General features: G+C 38.5%; 1 protein-coding gene and 1 pseudogene across 1 annotated transcript in view; one reads left to right on the forward strand and one right to left on the reverse strand.

Moving 5' to 3' along the window:
- LOC101586630 overlaps positions 1-3,003 on the forward strand; it is an 8,151-nt pseudogene extending 5,148 nt beyond the window's left edge.
- The window catches only part of LOC101562441 (zinc finger protein 474), a 59,578-nt gene that overhangs the window by 33,340 nt on the left and 8,269 nt on the right, over positions 1-17,969 (reverse strand). The window lies entirely within an intron of this gene.

Raw genomic sequence — 17,969 nt, forward strand, 5'->3', positions numbered from 1 at the left:
CTTCTTCCTTCCTTCCTTCCTTCCTTCCTTCCTTCCTTCCTTCCTTCCTTCCTTCCTTCCTTTCTTCCTGTATCACAGTTTCTCTTTCCTTTTTAATAGCTTCTTCCCATTTTACAATATCTATTGTACATTTGGGATCTTATTTACTCTTTCAGCTTCTCACATGAGGACTTTGTCAAAACCTTTTTCTGCATCCACTAGATAATTATATAATTTTGTCTTTGCCTCTGTTATTACAGTGTTTTACATTTACTGATATATGTATATTAAACCATCCCTGAATCCCTCAGATGAATCCCACTTAATCATAGTACATAATCTTTTTGATGATTTGCTGAATTCTGTTTGCCAGTATTTAATTGAGGATTTTTGCATCTATATTCATTTGGGAGATTGATCTATAATTCTATTTCTTAGTTGAGTGCTTCTCCAATTTTGGTATCAGGGTAATATAAGCTTCCAGGAATAAAAAGTATTGAATTTGAGAGTATTGCTTCATTTTCAATTTGATTAAAGAGTTTGAGAAGTAGCAGTATAAGGTCTTCTCTAAATTTCTTGTAGGATTCAGCAGTGAATTCATCAGGGTTTAGGCTTTTCTTTGTTGGTATGTTTTTAATTACATCTTCAAATGCATTGATTGATATTGTTTTATTTAGGATTTTTATATCTTCTTGGTTTGACTTTGATAATTCATATGTATCCTAGAACCTGTCCATCTCTTCCGCATTTTCCATCTTATTAAAATACAAGTTTTCAAAGTAGGTATAGAGGATCTTCTGGAATTCTTCAGGGTCTGTTGTGGTTTTACCCGTCTCATTCTTAACTGTACGGATGTGAGATTTTGCTTTCCTTTCTTTGATAAGTTTGGGTAAGGGTTTGTGATTTGATTTGATCTTACAAAGAACCAATTCTTTAATTCATTGATTCTTTGTATTATTTTTTAGTAATCAATGCATTAATTTCTTCTCTGATCTTCATTATCTCCTCCCTTGTGTGATCTTATGGGTTGGCTTGCCTTTTTTTTCTGGTAGTTTCAGGTTCACCATTAAGTTGTTTATTTGTACATGCTTTGATTTCCTGACATGAGTATTCACCACTGCAAATTTCCCTCTAAGGACTGCTTTATTGTGTCTCATAAGCTCTAGTCTATAGTATTGTTATTATAATTAATTATAGAAATGGTTTAAATTCTACATCTTTGACCCATTGGTTGTTCAGAAAGGTGCTATTTAACTTCCATGTGTTTATGAAGTTCTTGTCAGTTCTGTTGCCATTGATTTCCAATTTCATTGCCATATTATATGATAATATGCATGGGATAATTTTAATAACTTTACATTTACTTAAGCATTTTCTATGAGCTAGTATGTGGTCATTTGTAGGAGCTATTTGCACTAGGGAGACAACACAATGTTTATACATATGTGTCTGATTTTTTTCACTTATGAGTATGATCTCAAGTTATATTCATTTACCTATAAAAGTGTCAAACTATTCTTTATGGCTGAGTAGTACTCAATTATATAAAAGGCCACAATTTTTATCCATTCTTCAATTGATGGGCGTTTGGGTTGTTGCTAAGATTTAGCTATTACAAATAGTGCTGCTATATACTTGGGTCCTCATATGTTACTGTGGTATGATGTTTTTATTCTTCTCAGAAGATACCCAGCAGAGAAATAGCTGGATTGAATGGGACCTCCAATCCTACTTTTGTGAGAAATCTCCACACTGATTTCCACAGTGGTTGCACCAGTCTACACTCTCACCAAGAATGGAGAAGGGCTTTTTTTTTTTTTTAACCATAATCCTTCCAGTATTTGTTCTTGATTGATTTCTTGATGATAGTGATTCTTTGTGGAATGTGGTGGAATCTCACTGTTTTAATTTGCATCTCTTGAATGTCTGTGAGATTGAGCATTTTTTTTCACATTTATTTACCATTTGTATTCCTTCATCTAGGAAGTGTGTATTTGTCCCAGATGCCCATTTTTGGCTTGGGTCTTTGAATTTGTGAGTTGAACTAACTTTTTCTTTTCTTTTCTTTTAAATTTGGCACTGTATTTAGGTGAGTGAGGACTCACAACATAAGAGGACCTGTACTATAACATCCTATAACTCAGTGGTGTCCCAAATTTTCTGATCAAGAAGATTATGAGGCCACAGAGGAAAGTGACTGACGATGTAGAGTGTGCCTAAGGAGAGTCACATGGAGAGAAAACATTCTCTCAGGCTTTCACAGAGAGCAAATTGGTCAAGCAATGGCCGTGACTCATCCACACGGCTGACACTGACAAAAGATCTACAAGGTGCTGTACACGTTTCCAGTATAAATCCTGAGGGGATTTGACTGACTTTATCAGATCCAAAAGCTACAAGTAAATGCTGCAGCCACTGAGGACATGGACTGCCTCATCTTCGGCAGCCCTGTGTTCACGCGACTCCTGACTGCCAGAGAGGCCAAGAAGCTGTCCATCCAGGAGTTCCACCTCAGTCACATCCTGCAGGCGCTGGGCCTGACCCAGGAGTAGTTTTGTCAATCTGTGTATCCTTCTGGACAGTGACTACTATAGAGCATCTGGGGCATCGGGCCCAAGTGCGCTGTGGACCTCATCTAGAAGCACAAGGGTATCGAGGAGATTGTGCGGTGGCTCGACCCCAGCAAGCACCCCATGCTGGAGCACTGGCTGCACAGGGAGACTCAGCAGCTCTTCCTGGAGCCAGAGGAGCTGGACCCCGAGTCTGGAACTGAAGTGGAGTGAGCCCGATGAGGAGGAGCTGGTCAAGTTCCTGTGCAGTGAGAAACAGTTCTCTGAGGAGCGGATCTGCTACGCTGTCCGGCAGCTGAACAAGAGCAGCCAGGGCAGCATGCAGGGCCACCTGGACAAATTCAAGGTGACTGGCTCACCTTCTTCAGCCAAACACAAGGAACTAGAGCCCAAGGGGTCCGCGAAGAAGAAGGCAAAGACAGGGGTGGTGGGGAAGTTCAAAAGGGGGAAGTAAAGCCACTGTGCCCAGACGCTGGAGTGCCTGGCTTATGTACCCTCAGAAGCCTCAGCAAGGAAAACGCCTGCACCACCTTCTTACGGTGCCTCCCTATCACAGGTGTGGCGGAGGGAACGTTGCCAAGCTGCTGCTTCCTCTTGTAGCTCAGGAAAGGGTGGGGCCCGTACCACCTACCCCTGGTGGACTGGATCCCTGTTATGTGACAGTGACAGCAGCGGGTCTTACAGCAAGAGGGAGGAGGGAGAGAGGTGGTGGGGACCAGATGTCAGGGAACCCTGGCCGGCCGGCTGGGGGGCAAGGGGAGGCCAAGGCAGAGCCCGCTGTGCTCCTCTTTCCCTCTCCACCTTTCCTTGACCTAGCCCAAAGGTACAGGTGAGAGCAGGAGGCCCCGAGCTTGGAGCAAGGCTTGTCTGAGCCGCAAGGTGGTGGGAACCTGACCTGCTCCGTGGTGCATTCAGGCACTGTGCAGAGGAGTACATTAGCGTGCTCTTCCGGCCGTCCTGGGGCAGTCAACCCAGAGTGAGACTGAACACTGGTTTCTTCTGCTGTTGTTTTAGATGTGAATAGGGAAAAAATCAATAAAATGGTAAAAGTAAAAAAAAATATGATAGACCATTTTGTAGTGAAAAAAATATTTATCTGTATATGCAAAATAGTTAGCATAGATATACAGCTACTTTCTCTTGGTTCAATGAGAAGAAAGATTTGTACTTATAGTTTTTAGACATGATATCATGTCTGCATCTTGTACCATGAATAACTGGTAGGAAGACAACAATATGCAATGTATTAATTATTGTAACTGTCCTATTAACCTGTTTTGAAATTGTCTCATTGCTACTTCTTTCTCAATAAAATTAATAAAAAACATTGGCACCATATATGTTCAGGAGCAAAACTATCTTTTTTTTTTTTAATCTTTTATTGGGGCAGGGGAGATGGCTCAGTAGAATAAGTGCTTCCCTGGCAAGCACAAGGGTCTGAGTTCAATCCCCGGTTCCGAAAAAAAAAAAAAATCTTTTATTTATTCATTTGGTACAGAGTCTTGCTAAACTCAGACTTGTAGTGATGCTCCTGCCTCCGCCTCCCCAGCACTGAAATTACAGATGTGCTCCACTACACCCAGTCTCAGTTGCCAGCTCAGCACAGGGCCGGCACAGCATGCAGTACTGGGGATTGAATCTGGGTCCTTGCACTTACCAGGCAGGTGCTTAGACCCCCAAGCTATCTCCCCAGCTCAACTATCTTAAATATATCTTAAAATATATACTTTTACCTGAAAATGAGAAATAAAATACTTGAAACTATAATTATTGAGCCAGTGGTTCTTAAGGAATTGCTTTACAATACTTCTCTTCCTAGAGATATTTTTCAAAATATTTGCAATGAAGAGAGGACCAAATAGATCAGTGGATTAAAGCACCTGCAAGCAGATGCAGGGGCCCAAGATTCGATCCCTGGGCCTGCCATGCTGAGACTGCAATTGAGACTGGGCGTGGTGGCATGCACCTGTAATCCCAGCTCTTGGGAGGCTGTAAGCAGGCAGATCAATCTAGTAGTGAGACCCTGAACACCTGTAGACCCTTCCCTAAAATACAGAAAAAATATATGTAATGATATTTTTCTTTAAGAAAATAAAAGCTTTTTCTCCCTTGAGCTTTATAAAGTACTAGGTGAGCCACCATTGCATCAGTCACTCACTCTGTGTGAAGAGACCCCAACTGTTTTCTATGCTCCATGCTTGATGCTGCAGTGCAACTCTGCACAGCCCCTGGATCTGCCAGCACTATCCCCGGAGGCAGAGTGCCAGGTGAGGGGACAAGGGACTCACTTCTGCTCAAAGACTTCCTGCCTCCTTGGGGTGTACCTAGCATAGCTCTAGGTACCCTCTTTGTCCCTACAGCAGTTGTTCTTTGTTGTTGCCATTTCTCCAACACTCTTCAAAGCAGATTCACAGCCTACCCCTACCAGACATCATCCCCAATCTATCAGAGCTTTTCCAGATCTAGCCTTAAGCTCTGGTTTTCAACTCCACCTGTACCTCTTCTGAGTTTTAATAATTTAAGCCCCTTTTCTTTAATCCTTCAGTCCTAGCAGATGGGAGCTGTCACCTCTATGCAGTATTTTTTAAATCCTATTAGTTACTTAGATAGCAACTTCATTTCTAATTAATATCACCTTCTATTAAATTCTTGCCATTTAAATAATTGGCATAGATTCTGTCTCCTGATAGATATAATCAGATTCAGAGTCTAAGTCTTAAACATGTGTGATAGTCAAGTTGTGTCTTGTTTTACTATTGCAATAAATATAAATGACAAGGAATTTTCTCATAGTATCTTAGAAAATAAGAAAGTGCTTACCTTCATGTTCACAACTCACTCAGACTATCAAAAACGTATTTTTGTACGGTTTACACCATCTCCATACTTTCAGAGCTGGAAAATATTGCTCTTCCATTTGCCACTTACCGAACTAAATCATAGGGAAAACCTGCCATTTTAAGCATACTTCTATTTTCCCTAATTTTATACGAAACTCTTTGCTGATTACTCAACCACAAGTCACTGCTGCTACAGAGGAAGACAAAATACCACAATCCTGCTCACAGTCCAACAGCATCCCACAGGGCTTGAGGAGGGGTCAGGTTCACACTGGCTGGTTGTCTGCACTCATTTCTGGGTGGTACCAGAGCCACTGGTGCCTGGAGGCCTCAGCATAACTGATGTGTGTGGACAAAAGGCCATGTGAGAACAAAAATAGACATGGAGACAGTGGAATAGGCCTGTGCAACTATAGGCATCTGATTTTTTGACAGCAAAATCTTACAATGGAGAAAAGACAGTCTTTTTAACAAATGGTGCTGAGAAAACTTGTATGAGAACAAGTGGGAACAGTGTTTGAAAGGTAAAAATAGAAACTTTCAGAAAAGCCATTTAGCCTGAGGCTTGGCTTTGAGGGAATATTGGCATCCCCAGACTAATTTTAAATAGCTAACAAAAATTTCCCTTTCTTTTTCTCTCCTTCACACTAAAAACATTTCAAACCAGAAAAGTTGTTTTATTCAATCTAGCTATCAAATGTGGACGTAATAGTCATGGTGCTAGAAAAATCTATGGAAACAACAACAACAAAACCCACTTCTAAGTAAGCCTTTTGCAAGGACACTTTCTGTCATGGAGGGTCATAATACTACCCTATGAAAGCTATTGTTAGATCAAGCCTGTACTTTTCACTCTATTTTGAGTATCCAAATCACAGAGTACCCAAGAGTCATGAATGCCACACAGGTATGAGCATGTAATTGTTATGTTGACATTTTGAATGGTAGACAACTGGATATGGAAACCAGCAGTGTAATCACATAGAAAGCCTATAATGTATAGGACTTCAAAGAATAGGGAAAAAAGAAAAAGAAATAGAGGAGTCACTGGAATCAGGCTGTTGAGTAACAAGTGTTAAAGGAATTTACATACCACATTTTTTTCTTTACCCAAGGTAAAAAGATGGCCCGTTACGGTCTGAAAAGAGTTAGAAAAATGTTTGGATTAGTTGCCCTTATTTTAAAACTGAGACAGGTCATATAATATATGGATTTGTGGTTTACTTTGAAAAAAATGGAAGACCTAGCCAGATAGAGCCTATATTACCCTACGGCAACATCCAGTGTAAGCTGAAGCTGTGCTTAGAAAAACAGACGTGTAGACCCATGAAACAGAGCAGAAGACACAACAACAAAGCTGTGCACCTATAGCCACCGGATGTTTGACAGCAAAACCATATTGGAAAAAATACAACTTCCTTAAGAACTGGTACTGGAAAAACTGGCTTTCTACATGCAAAAGATTGAAACTAGATTCCTGTCTCTTACCCTGGAATCAAATCAAATAAAAATGAATCAAGGATCTTGATATAAGACTAGAAATTTTGAAACTGCCAGAGAAAAAAACCAGAATAAACACTTTGAACCTACAGGCACCAGCAAAGACTTCCCTGAATAGGACTCCAGTAACACAGAAAATAATACTGAAAATCAACAGAGGCTACGTCAAATTAAAGTCTTACAACCAACAAAAGCAACAGTCAACAAACTGAAGAGATAACCAACAAAATGGAAGAAAAAAACACGTTAGCTAATCTTCCAATAGAGAATATCCACAATATATAAAGAACTTAACCAATTAACACCAAAAAAAAATATACTCTATTAATAAGTGGTCAAAGGGGCTGGGGAGATAGCTCAGTAGCACAAGTGCCTACCTGGCAAGTGCAAGGTTCTGAGTTTGACCCCTGATACCAAAAAATTAAAATAATAATAATAATAATAATAATAATAATAATAATTGGTCAAATGAACTGAATAGGCTTGTCTCAAAAGAATTGCTACTAATGATCTATTAGTGTCAAACATGAATTTGATGTGGTCCCATTTGTTGATTGATATTCTTGTTAGCCATTAATGAAATGCAAATCAAAACCACATTGAAATTCCATCATATCCTCACTAGAAGGACTATTATTAAGAACACGCATATGAGTGCACACATATACACACTATATATGTGTGTGTGTGTGTGTGTGTATGTTGGTGAAGATGGAGAAAAAAAGGAATCTACACTATTGGTGGAAATGAAACTAAAAATAGAGATATCGAGATGAACACACACTTCTCAGAGGAAGAACTATAAGTAACAAATAAATACATGATAAAATGCCCCACATCATTAGCCATTCATGAAACACAAATTAAAACAATACTGAGATACCATCTTACCCCAGAAAGAATGGCTATCATAAAGATATCAACCAACAACAAATGTTGGAGAGGCTGTGGGGAAAAAGGAACCTTTCTCCACTGCTGGTGGGGATGTAGACTGGTGCAACCATTATGGAAATCCATGTGGATACTCCTCAAAAAGCTAGGACTGGAAATCCCATTCAATCCAGCTATCCTTTTTCTTGGAATTTTCCCAAAAGAACTGAAAACATCATATCATAGTGATGTATGTGCACCTAAGTTTATAACAGCACAACCTGTGATAGCCAAATCTTGGAAAAAACCAAAATGTCTGTCATCTGAGGAATGGATGAAAAAGATATGGTATTTTTATGCAATGGAGTATTACTCAGCTATAAAGAATGATAAACTCGAAGGCTTCATATATAAGGGGATGCAACTTCAAGATATACTCAAAAGTGAAATAAACCAGACCCACATGTGTAAATATTGTATTGTTTCCTTAGTATAAGAACTCAAAAGGAAAACAAATAAATAAAAAGGCCAGTCTCCAAAGTTTCTCACCATTCTGCTTCATTATAGTTCATGTTTGATCATCAGAGCATTTGAATTTGTGGCCATTTGTGCCCCTTACTTTGAAACCATTCCTTTCACATATTTTTCTTCATAATTAAATATTTGAAAATAATTTCAACAAAAGACTATCTTATTTGTTTTGGAGGATATAAAAAATCACAACATATGTATTAGTAAAAATTTAGAAAAGAATCTTCCTAGTGAAAGTAGATTAAGGCTGTAATGCAAGGAGGGAGGGAAAAATCTAAGAAAAAAGAAGGAATCAGTGACTTCAGGAATGATCAAAATTGCTGAAGCATGATAGGTGATGAGGCACATAATTGCAAAGAGAAGAAAATGCAGCCAGTGCTTAGAACATTTGTATGAGAGGCTGTAGACGAAGACAAAGGAGAACATAAAAAGGTGTTCTGCAGGTCATCTTCATATTTTGAGGACCTTCCTGTAGTTATGTATCAGTTGATATAATAAGGGCAGTTATTGTATTTTAGCTAGTGGATTTGTTTTACCACTCAGTGATGTCCCAGATAAGGAATATTTCTGTTTCTAAAATTAGTGTAAAATCAATTAGAAGAATTATAAATAAACTATTAACAATAAAAAGTTTTTAAATTTTCAAGGTTTGGTAGTGAAGTACTTACTTAGAGAATCATGTTTCCTTATGGGAGTTCAAGAATTTGACACATTTTTTTCTTTCTGTCAAGCTGACCCTTTTGTCAGAAGGTACTTGTAAATTATTTTGAGCTGAAGATGTCTAAGAATAGGGGTTGGGGAGATGGCTCAGTAGAATAAGTTCTTCCCTGGCAAACACAAGAGCCTGAGTTCAATGCCCAGTTCCACCAAAAAAAAAAAAAAAAAAAAGTCTAAGAATAGTATGGCAATTCCATCTTAACCTACAGTGAGAGCTGCTGAATATAACATTAGCACTGATGTACTATAATGAAAAAATGGGGAAGTTCTGATATTTAAGATTCAGTATTAAAATTTAAAATTGCAAGAGATGTGGTTACTAGACCATTATGAAATACACTTGCACAGAGTCCCCACTGTCTGCATTTCCTTGATTTCCTGTTGCTGCATGTAAGCTCCAGTGTAGGCTTCCAATCGCAGGGTGGTGGCACCCCAGGGCGGTCACTGGACAAGTGTGTTCAGGCTCAGGAAAACACCATGGAGAGCACAGCTCTTGCAGGGAGTGCCTGGCCAGGATAGACTGGCACAAGAAAAATGGGACTCACCTCTACCCTTAGTTGCCCTGCAAGTGTCTCAAAGTTGTTCCTTAATTCTGTCCACCTCCAGGAAGTCAGTGCCTCCTATAGCAAGGCTGACTCCAACTGACCATGATTACTATTTGTGACAGATGCCAAGAGCCTTTGTTAATGATGTTCCTTTTATCGAAAGCTTTATCTGAGGAAAATCACTGGATAGGAAGTAAAGAGTAGAGCAGGGCTCATACGGAGGGCTGGCTTTCTGCTGTGTGTAAATGAACATACCTCTGTATTCTGGGTAAGTCTCTGTGACTTCCCTGCTGACTCCAGAGACGTGGTGATCTGTGCCCACTAGAAACTCTACTTCTCAACAGGGGCTTTTTGTTGCTGTTTTTCCTCTATTTCTCATCCTATGTATACAATTCATCAAAAAGCTACTGTCAGTCCATTGAACATCACTGGATCTTATGCACAATCCTTTTTTACAGGCTAAGGTTCAGGTTCATTTATGACTCAGAATTCTTAGCATTCCATCTCTGCCTTGTGCAAGAAAGACTGCACAGGGTACCCCTGCTGGGGAAAACCACTGGAGTGCTTCTCCTCCTGTCCAGGAGGAACTTACTCATTCTGTGTCCCAGGAGCCCAAGAAAAATGTGAAATATGGTGACTTCCATAGTCTATAGTTTAAATATTTTGTGGTTTAAAATTTAAAGTTTTAAAAAGCCTCATTTCATTCCATACCCAATTACTATGAAGCAGCACAGAAGTCAGAGAAAGTAGCTGCTGCCACTCCTGTTTTCTTATAGTAACCTTAAAGAACAATTCTGTGTATACTGCAAATCCCATTTAAGATTACAAAGACTAGGACATTTGACTGGAAGAATCCAATTACACATCAGTGCTGTGGATACTGATTTTTCCTACCACACTTGTATTCCCAAAAGACTTTTTCTACCTTTTGTGTTGTGTTACTTTATTCAATTGTTCCCACTCTCTGTGTCCACTGTGAGTGGGCTATAGCCCAAAGCAATGACAAATGGCTGGAAGAGCCATTAGGAAGAGAATGAAGAATAAAGTATCCTGTGGTTGACCTTACTGCTAATTTGCTTTGGTTTTTCCATTTAGCTGGAAAGATAAAGGCAATGGTAACTGGCTTACCACAGAGGTTCATGGTTTGCATATTAACTCTTTTTATGCTGGAGAAAGAAAAACAGTGGGGATTAGATGACATGGTCAGTCTAGCAGCATGCTTTCTTCACATGTGGACAACCTTTTCCCAAGCTTCTGAGAAAGAAGCAGCAACAGGAGAAGCCAGAACACAGGAGGGGCTGAACTATGTGTGACTGACTTTACAGATGGGGCAAAGAATCTACAGTGCAAGCCAAGAAGTGTGGGTTCTCTCTCAAAGCTGGGAGAGCCAGGAAACAGATTATCTGTTAGAATTTTCAAAAGGGATGCAGCTTTGCTGGCACCTCAGTTTTGCTGAATGAGTCCCATGTTGGGTTGACTTACAGAACTATAAGATAATGAATGTGTTGTTTTAAGCCATTAATTTTATGGTAATTTGCTACAGTAGTAAATTACCAAAAGAGAAAACCGAATCATCTCAAGAGAAAGAAATCAGCCTTGTAAATACAGCAAAAAAATTGTTCAGTCTTATTTTTTTTTCTTTACCATACCCCAGAATTTTAACAATGAGAGCACAGAAACTTAGCTGTAGTCTCTTTAGAAAATTACCATGGGAAACTCCATCTTGTGGGCCTTGCTAAGATGCCCCAGAGTCAGGTCTCCAGTAGGAGAAGTATAGCCCAATCCACTGTATAGTAACAAGAAGGCAAAGGTTCACTATGATTCCCTTGCTCTGGTGAGAACATTCAACCAGCAGTTGAGGAAAGAATTCTTTTAGATTTTGCATTCTGCTCTATGTGGATAGCAGTCCCTCCTGATTCACAATTTGAGTTGGTTTTCTTCTTTCCCTGTTGAGTACTGTATATTCTTTCCTTTCACCTGCACATTTATAGCATAGAGAATCTTTAACTGTTTCCTTCAGTAACTTGAACTCAATACCCTGGCTTTTGGCCAGCTGATTACATTTCTTCCTCATAGATTACTAGATTACTGTGTACAGAAGTGTTCTTTTCCTTCTTCCCGAGTGTTCTCAGGACTACAAATGACCTTCTCTAACAATTGAAACTGGGTGTTTAAGCCTCCTGTTGGGTGGAGTCCCTTTTGATTTTGATTCTAAACTGAAAATGCATTTGCATCTGTAGAGTACTTTCCTACATGAAGTCCTGGCATCAGACAGGTCCTCCAACTTGCTGTGCCACATGCACCCTGTGTGATCCCTCTCTGTGCTCTTCATGTCATTATTATTTATGCAGCTCATATTACATGTGTATGGACTATGTAAACATGAATGAAGCAAGCATGAAATTCAGAGCATTACAGCACAATGAAAGAGCTTAAGAATAATGGAGGTGTTGCTTGTGGTGCTCAGAAAAATATATTTTACTTTAATAGAGTGGAAAGATTGTTTTGCTCATAAATGAATCTGACTTAGATTTTCTCCATAGGTAGGAGTGGTCACACAAGGCAAATTACTGGCCTTAACGTGGTGTAGCTGCCCTGAAGATGAGACAGTTACTTTTTGCCTATAGTTTCCTCAGAGAGACATATCAGAGTCTTTTGCTCTAAGCCTTAAGGAGACATCAATTTGTGTTTGTCATTGTGCTCCTAGATTTCAGTTTCAGACATGTCATATTTTGTTGGCCAGGTTTCCCTCTGTATGCACAGACCTGACTGTCTGAGTCCACTGGTGGAAGTTTTCATGTTCCTGTGTGTATTTATCCTGTTTCACTTTATTATATGATGGTTTTTTAAAAATATGCCTTACAGTAAAGATACTAAGAACTAACATTAATGTTTTAGACTTTACAGTTATATCATAATGCATTCAATCATAATTTTATTGAGATAATTATATATTCAAATGCAATTAATAATGCAAAGATTCTTGTATATTTGCCTAGTTTTCTACAATGGTAACATTTTGCAAGATTATGGTGTAATAAATCAAGATAGTAACATTGACATAATCCACCAATCTAAGTTGCAGTATCCAATTGTATTCTGTGCGTGTGAGCGCTATACAATTTTACACTTCTATAAATGTCTACCATGAGAGTCAAGGAACATAACAGCTCCACCACACAGATCCTGTGTGCTACGTTCCTCAAGTCCTCATCCCTTACTCCTGAAAACTACTAAATATGTCATTTCTAGAATTTTATAATTTTAAAATGTTACATAAAGGGACTTACATAGTATATAATCTATTGAGATTGACTTTTTTCAGTAGTATGATTCTGTGGAGAGTCATTCAAATGTTGTGTGCATCAACAATTCACTGCTTTTAATCGCTAAACAGTACTTCAGGGTATATATGTACATATGCTTGTTTTTCCCACTGAAGTAAATTTAGAATGATTACAGTTTGGTTATTATAACTAAATCTACTATAGACTCACATATGTTAAAAAGTTATTGAAGTTTTTACATATGAAATTAGAGAAGGAGGAAGAAAATATGCTAGTCAACACTGCAGCATATACAAAGATATAAAAACTTTAAACATGACATGCTTAAAAATAGTAGGACCTAGTTTGTCAAGTGGGATATGTATACACATGAAGTGTGTGTGTGTGTGTGTGTGTGTGTGTGTGTGTGTGTGTGTGTGTGATTGTTTTGAGGCAGAAGCTTCAGAGGGAGTGTGTGTGTTTGTGTGTGTATATGTGAGCATATGAGGAAATGTGTAAATGAATGGATAGATGTGATTAGGTGTGAATGGATGAGTATTTGCAAAACAAATTCAGAAGTTTGGGTAAATGGAGGTGTGAGTATGTTGTATAAATGCACAGATGTATGGACAGACCATGGATGAATATGTACAAAGATAGGCATGAGGGAAGGGGGGTGAGGGTGTGGGGGTCTGAATGGATGTGGTGTGTCAATACAAGTGATTTTATGGGTATTATATGTGTATAAATGTGAGTGCTTATGTCCATGTAGCTGGGTGTGACTGTGAAATGTATGTGGAAAGACATGATTGCATGGGTGTGAATGTATACATAGTGTGAATGTGGAGTTAGGTTTGTGTAAATGAATTCTAGTTAATGAGCATGAGTTTGTAAATGGACATTAGTGCAGCTGTGTATATCTGTGCGATGAATTGTGACATATGGATAAGAGGAGACAGAAAATCCCATGATTTTACATATATTGCAAATAAATAATGGTAGGAAAGGGATACTGGAAATCAATAATGAAAAGCTTTTATAGCAAATCTCAGCACTTTGATTTATCTCTGGGAAATGAAGAAACTCAGTGGACATCTAGATAGAAGCCATAGTGACACATCCCACAAAACACGTGTTACAAGAAAAGGTTATGGGTCATAACAAACAATTGCAGATTATGAGGTCTGGAGAATTTTAACAATTAACATTAAGGACTGAGCTATAGAGATAGCTCAGAGGTCTAAGGGCCTTCCTGGCAAGTGCAAGGACCTGGGTTCAATCCCTGGTACTGCATGCCTTGCTGGCCTGGTGCTGAGCCAGCCACCAAGTCTGGGTGTGGTGGAGCATGCCTGTAATCCCAGCACTGGGGAGGCTGAGACAGAAGGATCACTACAAGTCTGAGCTGCATAGTGAGACACTGTACAAAATAAATAAATAAATAAATAAATAAATAAATAAATAAAATTAGAAAAACAAAACATTAAGAACCAAGTAAAGCAAGTTCTTCAGTTTCTTAAAAGATGAAACTCAAAGTTGTCTCTAAAAGCAAATTTTAGTGACAAAATAGATTGCTCTGACTTAGAAAAGTTTAACTTGTACCTTACTTCTTGCAACTATGTTTGCTACATGAAGCTAGCCTTCTACTGAAACTAGCTTCTTTAATGCTGAAATTACGTTCAGTTGCCCATCTATATTTCTTTTTTCTTTTTCTTTCTTTCATTTTTTTCAGTACCAGGGATTGAACTCAGGACCCTGTGCTTGCCAGACAAGTGCTTATTCTATTGAGCTATCTCCCCGGCAGTATTTCATTTTATGTTACTAGTAGCCAACATATGTCTAAAAAAACACCTCAGGACTATTTTGCTGTGGAATTTTGCTGCATGGAACTTCAACAATAAGGAAAAAATATTTTTAATGCAATCTTCCTTCAGAAGGGGAAACCAATTCTCCATCTTTTGTGATGTGGACTGAGTGCACTCAGATCCTAATTTTGATTAAACTGTTACATCAGACGGAAAAATCCAGATCAAAACAATTCTAAAATGCATTGATCAGATCTGACAGTAGCTTGTAACAAAGAACCAAGCACTCACTTTGCAGCTGTGCTGGTCCCACAGGCCTGCAATCCAAGGACTGCACAGGCTGAGGCAGAAGGATCTCTACAAGCTCACCCCCAGCCTGAGCCATATCGTAAGACCCTGTCTCAGACAACAAAATAACACAACTCCCTGCATGAGAACCTACTCTCCTGTCCTGATTTGTCTTGTTTTGTGTAACTCTCTTATAACCTTAGACCTAGGTTTAAACTCTAGTTCTAAAAGTGCCTAATAATTGTGAAAAAATAATTTTTAAGGCAGAGTTTCATTATACAATCCAGATTGAATGTGTTATGTATCCCAGGATGATCTTGAATTTATGATCTTCCCTCCTCAGTGCTGGAATTATAAGCATGCACCACCGAGCCTGGCTAGTTGTGTAATCTTGAGCTTTAACTTCTCTGCTTACTTTCTTCCCAACCCTTGCATGGTTGTTGTGAAGATTACAAGTAAGATAAAATGTTTAGCATGCTGATGATGCTACAATTATGTAGCTGTACTTATATACTTGTCTTCCACATATTTTGATAATGCATCTTGCTAGAAAATGTAATCAGTGACTACAGATCTTTGAAGTTACTGTTCTTAATATTAAAATATTCTGAAGAATTCAGATGTTTCATTCTCTAGCTAACTCAAATCATATTTTATTTAGATTTAATTATGAAACATTTCAACCATAATCAACATGGTATCACCCATAAATATCCCAATAGTTAAGATAATTAAATTCCCTTTGATATGTTGCTTTATATAGGAACAAAATATAGAAGTGTAGTTTTAGTTTTTGTTTGTTGAATTTTATGGTTCATATATAAGATGGTTCATTTGGATATGAGTACTAAAAATTATGAGAAATATTTGTATATTTTCTAACTTATCAAATCTATGTAAGTATTTTAATTGTGCTGCTTGCCACACTCATGGTCCTCCTAATGACACTTTCCTGACCATCCAACCAGTGCTGGGAAGTCACAGGTTACATGCAGCATGTTAGTCGACTCCCCGTCTCCCATCAGAGCTGACTGGAGCAAAAATGATTGGCTAACAAAAGGCTAATTGGGAGTGTGGCCTTGAACAGATTTGTTTCTGATCCCCTCCCACAAGGGCCCTCTAGTACTTCTCAGACTTGTGATATAACTCAAGCAAGAGATCTTAAAGAGGCGAGGGTTGAATAATCAATGGGAGTGATGCCTGACTATCAACTTTCTACTCAATAGAACTAAAAGCAGCTCAGTTATGAAATTCTACTTTTCCCTTAGCATTTCAAAACTTTTATAAGCCATGACCTTTTAATCATTTTGCTATCTGGACAAGAGAACGAAATCAACTCTTTGTAGGAATTCTCCTAGAACAGGTAGCCCCTGTACTCCCTAAGGCCTGGAGTCTTCTTGTATATGTGTCCTTGTAATAAAGGCCCTAATATATGAAGACACTGGAAGTGGGTTTATGGAATGATTCTATCCAGGATGCTGCTCTCTGGGAAGGGAGCCCAGAAAAAATATTGTGTGGCATGACTTGCATTCTCGTCACCATCACTTTATCCCCTAGAGGTATTTCCAAGTAGCCCAGCATTTCCACACATCTGCTGACAGGCTAATTTTCACAATATGTTTACTTTGATTCTGTATCTGTATGGCTTATGTGTCTCTACAAATAAAGGCAATCCTACTCTTGTCACACAGGGTATGTCTTTTTCATCAAAGTGAGAAGTCTGGAGGGATGAGAAGCTCAACACCAATGCTGCTGTGGCTGTGCTGGCTTTTTCCCCAGGGCTGCAGATGTAACATTAGTACTACATGGTTTGAATGATGTCATTCCTCTCTCTTCATGTGGTGCGGACAGACCAACCTTAGAGTCTTTAACCCTATGATCCAAACCAGCTTTTTACCTGTGTGTTCTTAGGACTGCTTGTGACTTCTTTTGGGGCCAAGGATTGACCTCAGGACCCTGTGTTTGCCAGGCTTATGCTGCTGAGCTATCTCTCTGGCCCTTGCCTGTGATTAATGCAATTTTCAGGTGAACTTTTTAGAGAGCTTCTATGAGGTGTCAATCGTAGGCATTGTGAACCACCTCTTCCCTTCCTTCTCCTGTTTTATTTTTTCTGAAAACTTAGACCCAAAAGTTTACCCAACTCAGGGCTACCCTCCTTCTAAAGGCTGCCCCACTAAATAACAAAGATGCTAAATAACTCCTAAGCCACCTAAAAACATTTTCCTTTGCCCTCTTAAAGAATATTTTCACTATTTCCCTTCCTAAAGTACAGATGAGAAATACTGAATCAAGTCCTTATTTGCTTTCAATGGGCTTTGACATTTCTCAGTGTTTTTATTTTGTTCAGTCACTGCTCCTTTTTCCAGTTGTCTACTTTAATTTCCTTTGAAATGTTGTAAGCTGGTTTTCATTTACTTGTTCACATTAATATGTTCCTATTTTTCTAATTCTTCACATGTCAGAAGCTTCTAATTCTATAATTATGTGGGGAAAACACATAGAAGATGAACTTTCTTAAGATATGAGATCAGTATTTTTTTTTTTGCTATTTATTAGTATCACTTTTCCTAAGAATCTCCATTGAAAGCTTTATTTGGCAACATCATATCAGCCACAAATATCTCAATAGTTAAGATAATTAAATTCCATTTGATATGGTATTTTATATAGGAACTATTCTAATGAAATGTAAAAGTAAAGTTTTAGTTTTTGTTTGTTGAATTTTATGTTTCATATATAAGATGGTTCACTTGGATATGAAGCAACCCAAGTTTAAGGGGCTAATGAGATAGCTCAGTGGACTCAAGCACCTGCTTAAGCAAACTTAGGCAAGCCCAGGGACTGGGATTCAATCCCTGGTACCATATGCCATGCCAGCCCTTCCCCCAGGATGAGCTGAGATGGCTCCAAAAAAAATGCAATCTAAATTTTATCTTATTTTAATATTACATATTCATTTGATATTTTGAGGTAAAATCCCTCAAAATTGTTCAAATAATGGAAATATTAACTTCATTACACATTTATGATTTTAAATGAGATACACTAGTCTTACTATATG

This window comes from Octodon degus, unplaced genomic scaffold, assembly GCF_000260255.1.
Source record: "Octodon degus isolate 3935 unplaced genomic scaffold, OctDeg1.0 scaffold00040, whole genome shotgun sequence".
Taxonomy (NCBI): domain Eukaryota; kingdom Metazoa; phylum Chordata; class Mammalia; order Rodentia; family Octodontidae; genus Octodon; species Octodon degus.